Source organism: Gadus chalcogrammus, chromosome 12, assembly GCF_026213295.1.
Source record: "Gadus chalcogrammus isolate NIFS_2021 chromosome 12, NIFS_Gcha_1.0, whole genome shotgun sequence".
Lineage (NCBI taxonomy): Eukaryota > Metazoa > Chordata > Actinopteri > Gadiformes > Gadidae > Gadus > Gadus chalcogrammus.
Genome location: NC_079423.1, coordinates 2346571 through 2353783, shown reverse-complemented (window position 1 = coordinate 2353783; position 7213 = coordinate 2346571).

Here is a 7213-nt window from a genome sequence, read left to right as displayed (position 1 = left end):
ACAAATAAATTATTCAGCGCTAACAGGAGAAGGAATGGGGGAAGATGTTTTATATGTCTATTGCAGGACAGAGCAGCATGCAGTGGGAGGGTGGGAGGGAAAGAGGCAGTCATTTTTCCTTCAATTACAAAAGGCAAATATTTATTATTTATAAGTACTTGCCTTGTATGGGCTTAAATGTTATTTATGAACCTGTTGCATAGTGATTTCCAATGAAACTCATTCTCTTTAGCTTGAGGGTGTTGTAAAGGAACAAGGGTATATTTAATGACACTCTGCTAGTCGGCGCAATTATGCTGTAATCATTATGTAAAATGTCCGATTAATTAAACCAATTTCTGCTGGGGGAACATTCGTTTTCTGCAGGGTCCCCCCCTTGCACCTCATCCCTCAACCTCCTGGCTGCCTCCTGTTTTTCACCCGGCCCCCATTATGTTGTGACTCCACTGCATACATATTTATAAAAGAGATTTTCATTATGCACACGATTGGTAGCCTTGTAGATTAATACCGGGAGAGTGGCTGCCGAGTTTTGAAAGGCAATTAGGTTTTTGGACTAGCAGTCATGGAGTCCAGGATGGACGGTCAGGCCTACAGATCCCCATCGCCTCACTCTAAGCCCTGGCTCAGATGCCTAAATTAAAGTGCCTGTTTTAATATTTGCATTCCAACAAAAGTGTTTATCTGAGGCACTTTGCAGCAAATTCTGGTGTGAGGCATTGTGTTTGAGGCTACCCAGAGGTTAGACTGCTCACATTTGGGGCATTTATTTGTACTTTAATAATTTCTATAACATAAGGGCAGAAAGTATGTTTAATGATATTGTTAATGTTTACATATAAATCCTAAAATGAAGACACTTATTCTTAATTTGAATATTGAACACAATTATTGAATAAAATGTCACATTCCTCTGAGGGGCATCCATATGTCCCTACCCTTTAAGAAAATGTTGGTGCTAGCATTCATGGAGAGACAGAGCAGTTGACCCCTGGCTTTGTTGATCCGCTGTTTGGCCGCCCCGACCGGGTCAGAGGTACTTTCAATGGTCTTCAGACACAATCTGTTTTCTTTACTTCTTGGCACAAAGGAAGCGATTAAGAAAACAATTCAATAGAGAGAGGGAGGGAGAGACAGAGAGAACAAAATAGAGAGAGAGCGAGAAAAGCACATCTACATTGCAAATGAAGTCTCTGGGATAGTGTTCACAAAGCATTAGCGTGGGATTTGTTTTAGTCTGAATGTTTTTGGGGTTGTAACCACGTTATTCTGTTATTCTTCATCATGTTTTTCTTAGTTTACAACGTCCCCTAAGATACAAACAAGAATATTTGAGCAAACATCAGACAGATACTACTGTTCTTTAATTTCAATAAAACAGAAAACGATGTTAAATGTGTTAGCTGCTTACCTCTATGGTAAAAAGATATTCAGTGTGTAGGTGCCTTGAAATGTTTATTTGCAGATATGCCTTTTTTAATGACAATTAATGTATGCAATAAGTGAAAGCATTTTACGTTTCAATTCAATAAAAGCAATGGCCCAGCAGAATCCAACCAGCGTTGTCTCTTGACGGCTCAGTTTGCTCGGCCAAATCTAAAGCTAACCACAACCTTTTCTAATGCCCTCCCCTTATCCCTCTCCCTCTCTCTTATCCTTTTGTTTTCCACCGCACACCTAGCCACGTGCAGTCTGTCCATGGTCCAAAATACATAGATGCTATCTGTGTATCTGAACCTCCCTTTGTGTGCATGGGGCCTGTGTGCTTTGGACGACACATATCAGGTTCCCCCCCTGGCCCTTATCATCCCAGAGAGTAAAGCTTCTTCGGGGAGCTTGACTAATACGCTGGGCGTCTGGAGGGGCTCGTGTGGAACTGGTCTTAGCAGCCCAGAGTAAGCACCTGCTGCTAATGCTGCTGCTGGGTCAGTGATGGTTGGACGATAAGACACTGATAATGCTGGCGGCTGGGACAGAGATGTCAGCGGTGATCCCCGTGGCGGTGATGGGGGTGATGATGATGATGACGGTGTCGGTAGTGGTGACAGTGATCACTCTGTTGGAGGATATCTACGGAGCAATTGGTCGGGGTGGGGTTGATGGTGGTTGAGTTAATGGTTATTGTGCTGAATATACCAACACAATGAGGAGGTTATTGTTACTGCATTGTGGTTGTTAAGTTATTACATATTGATCGTCCCAATAAATATATTGATGTATATAGATATTTCTAAATATATTTTATTTTTAATGCATTGTGTCTGCCCGTACACACTTGAAAGATAGATTGACGCAGGGTTATACACCACTTCTGCATAAAAGCATATGAACACAAACACATACAAGCATAAACACACACACACACACACACACACACACACACACACACACACACACACACACACACACACACACACACACACACACTCACACACACACACACACACACACACACACACACACACACACACACACACAGTGGGCTTTTTAAATCGGCAAGTCATCAGCAGGTTAGGATTATGGTTACCAGCTGTGGGCTAGAGGCGGGCCCTTGATTCTTATCGCAGATATGAATTACAATATTTAGACTGCATGTTTTACTGGTGGTGGCAGACTGATGGTGGTGCTCTGCATCCAATCCATTACATTGTGGCAAGGTGTCAAATTAGGCCGCTTCATTAATACACTATCCATGAGACCATTATCAGTGACTCCGACGGCTCCACTGCAACGCCGCAGAGATAGATGAGTAACGTGTGTGTGTGTACTTGTGTGTGTGTGTGTGTGTGTGTGTGTGTGTGTGTGTGTGGGTGTGTGTGTGTGTGTGTGTGTGGGTGTGTATGTGTGTGTGTGTCTGTGTGCGTGCGTGCGTGCGTGCGTGCGTGTGTGCGTGTGTGTGTGTGTGTGTGTGTGTGTGTGTGTGTTTGATAAAGGGGACATGACAGCACACACACAAAGAGAAGGCAGGAACAACAGAGAGGGGAGTGAGAAAAAATAAAGCTAAATTAGAAAATGAAAGGACATAAAGGAGGCCGGAAGGGAGGTAGGAAGCTGTACATCATGGATGGATAACAAGATTATTATTTTGTATTATTATTGCTTTACCTCTCTCTCTCTCTCTCTCTCTCTCCCTCTCTCTTCCTCTCTCTTCCCCTCTGTCTCTTTACCTCTCTCTCTTGGAGGTGAGAGAACATTATTAGAAAGCTCACCTTCTGTATCTGTTTGGATAAAGCGTGGCGGTGCCGGCTGATGGATGACTGTGTTTACAAATGAGGGTGATCATGGTGAAGAGAAGTGCTTAGGCTCCTCAGCAATGAGGCCCATTCAGGCACACACCCACACACATGTTCACAGACACACACACACACACACACACACACACACACACACACACACACACACACACACACACACACACACACACACACACACACACACACACACACACACACACACACCCACACACACAATCACACACACCCACTCACACACACAGATGCATTCATGCACGTGCCACACGCATGCATAAACACACAAAAGAACAGACATGAAGACGTGCACAGACCAATGACACCCAAACACACACATAAACACCCATACGCCCACACAAGATAACCACCACATACATACATACACCCACGCAAAGCACATATTAATACATACTCCCACACACACTCAGACACACACACACACACACACACACACACACACACACACACACACACACACACACACACACACACACACACACACACACACACACACACACACACACACACGCGCACACACACACACACACACACACACACACATGCACACACACACACACACACACACACACACACACACACACACACACACACACACACACACACACACACACACACACACACACACACACACACACACACACACACACACACACACACAGCAGATGGATGATAACAGCTCCGTAGCGACCAGATTAGGCAATCTTCCCGACCGGTGCCGGATTGATAGAGTCACCTCCCGGACAGGCGACTGCAGTGGGGAGGAATACAGTTTGGCCTGCCGCTATCATCTGTGCTCACCGCCGGCTCGCTGGGAATCTCCCAGGAAGGATGAGCCCAGAGAGAGAGAGACAGGACACAGTGCCACCCCTCTTCCTCCCCTTCCCCACCTTCAGAGTCATGGATTTGTGCAGTAATGATTGTAGCAAAGGCCTGGCAGCCTCCCGGTGACACGATTGGGGCCACGGTTGGGGCCCCGACGATACGATTTTCCTTCTAAAATAAAATATTCTAAAGGTTCACGGAGCAAGAGAGGGAGGGTGAGATGAAATCAGTGAGAACTCTTCAGATCATTTAAATACTGACCGTGTGTTTGCACCTTTCTTTCAACTGTCGCTGGATAAATGTCTGATGTAGGGTGTATGTGGTTATGTTTACAGGGGGATTTTTTTTTGTCTATAATCAAACTGAGGAGCGTCTGCTGGTTGCTGGACTGGTATTAATGGACTATGTAAAAGATAGGCAAAATGTAATATTACAATTTTGTAATGCAATAAAAATATTTTTCTCTTTTTACTGTCCATGATGATGGATAACCGGTGTTTACAAATCTAAAATAAATATTCTGTCATAATTCTATGATGTAGTACAATTTAGTACAATGTAGTAAAATGTAGCCTCACCCCCTCCGACCCCCAACACTAAATTAAGTCATCAATACCTGAGGCCCCACCTTTGAAAGGCAACATTTAGTGTTTGCACTGCCACACGTCTCCCCTCCATAGTACATCTTTCGACGTATCGGTGAACAAATAGTCCGGGGAGTTTAATCAACAGCCAGACTCGCCGGTCGAAATGAATAAATGGAGAGAGTGGGCAGAGAGGAATGGGCGAAGTGGAGAGGTTAAATGTCTCCATTAGAACTGCAGTGCAACCCCCCGGGCATACTAAAGAGACTCCCTCCGTAACCCCTCTCCACCCGGGTGGTGGATAGGTGTCATCTTTCTCCACCTGTCACAGGAAATAGACTGACGGATCACTTCTTGATGTCACCGGCGTGGACTTGTGACAATCAGTGAAAGGATGGCGTCTGCCTGCCTACACAGATCTGTAACGGATGGCCCCCCAACACTGTGCTCTCCCCTCCGCACGCCATGATGAAGCATTGGATTGAAATCACTCCGGATGAGGTGGAGTCTGGCCCATTTGTTATTTGCTTTTCCGCCTGCCTCCGACGCAGCCCCCAACACCACCGCCTCCAGCACCCCAATCCACTCCCCTTTTCTTTCCAGGCTGAACCCTGCACATGCACACACACACACATGCACACACACATCAACCAGCCCCATGTTCACCCCTGCTGCCACAGTGTGTGCAGGTGAGCGTTATGTTAATCAGACAGTGTGTGTGTAAAATCAATCAGCCGAGTTATGACACGGCTAAGTCTGTTTGTAACTTTTGAGTAATGACGTGGTCCACAACGTTTTTCTATTTGCCTTTTTCGAAAATAGTTCATTTCATGTGCATTTGTGTCTCTCTTTGTGTCTCTCTGTGTATTTGTATATATATATATATATATATATATATATATATATATATATATATATATATACAAATATACAGAGAGACACAAATGCACACAAACTATTTTCGAAAAAGGCAAATCCATATATATATATATATATATATATATAGAGATAGATATATATAGATAGATGTGTGTGCGTATGCTTACGTGTCTGTTTAGTTTATTGTTTTTGTTTGAATTTGTGTTTGTATCTGGATATTCAAAATATGTGTGTGTGTGTGTGTGTGTGTGTGTGTGTGTGTGTGTGTGTGTGTGTGTGTGTGTGTGTGTGTGTGTGTGTGTGTGTGTCTGTGTGTGTGTGTGTGTGTGTGTGTGTGTGTGTGTGTGTGTGTGTGTGTGTGTGTGTGTGTGTGTGTGTGTGTGTGAATGTAGCCTGTGTTTGTGTGTGTGAGTATGTTTTTGTGTGTATATGAGTGTAGCCTTTGTTTGTGTGTGTGAGTGTGTCACTATTACACACACTCACTGCTTCCGGGTGTCAGCTGTTATGGAACCCATTTCCTTGACAACGCACAGCGATGGATGCCACCCTGAAATACCCATCATCAGCATTACCATCCGCTCGCTCCCCTCTCGTTCTCTCTTGTTTCTTTCTTGCTCTCTCGCCCGATGCGCTCTGCCCGATGCGCTCCGTCAAACCCTTTCTCCCTCCTGATTTATAAAGCTGTGATGGCAATTTGCTGGAATGTTGTTTCCTGCCACATAAATACATATATCTCAGGCCTCTAATGGAGGCACATCAGGCCCCGCTATGGCCCTCATAGATATTGGAATATTTTTGCATGATCTGATTGGTTACTGCTGGACAGAAGAAGGTGAGACACTCACGCATTAATCCCCGAGGTGTAGAAGGCGAGGCAGCGGAGTTGGAAGGTGGCTACTCCAGATACTTCTTTTAGTGTTCATTATTGACCTCTTGTAGATTTAATATCTTTAACTCCTTTGCCAGGCAGATGTGTGGGTGTGGGTGTCTGCACAGTTTCAGCACTGATCGCCGATTGGAGAACGCATCTAGAGTGAGGAAAACTAGGGGTGCCCCTAGGGTGCCTGGTATTGTAACGCTTCCCTTATTTCTGTACTAATTTGACAAATTTTTCTGATTTGCATTCTTACTGATCAAGCACTTTCAAAACACAGGTTCAAACACTCTAATATCATTATAATAAGAAAATGCATATTTTGACATTCTAACGACACCCTCCAATCCCTGGTACCTGAGACTAGCCAGCCTGATGCTCGGCATTCTGCTTTTCTGCTGATATTCAAGTTTAGTTAAATCCAACAGGCAAATTGTTTGTGGGAACCCCATTATCCTCTCGTTGTAATGTTGTCATTAGCAATCAGCTCACTGGCCAAACAGGGCAGCAGGAGCCAGAGGAAAATCATTTGAACCCTGGGCCCTGGCCATGGATCCCCACGCTACAGAGGGGTCAGGGGGTGGGGTGGGGGGGTTGGGGGGGGCGAGGCTTGACAGTCCCGGTCAATAGCTAAGGAAACGGGGAGAGGAGCAGGGTGGGGTGCCTGGCAGGGGGGAGAGATATAGGTGATGGGGGAGGAGGGGAAGGGAGGGGGGAGTTGCCCTTTGAGATCATCACCACTTTGACGTGGAGTCAGCAGAATTTTGAGCAAGAGCTGGCTG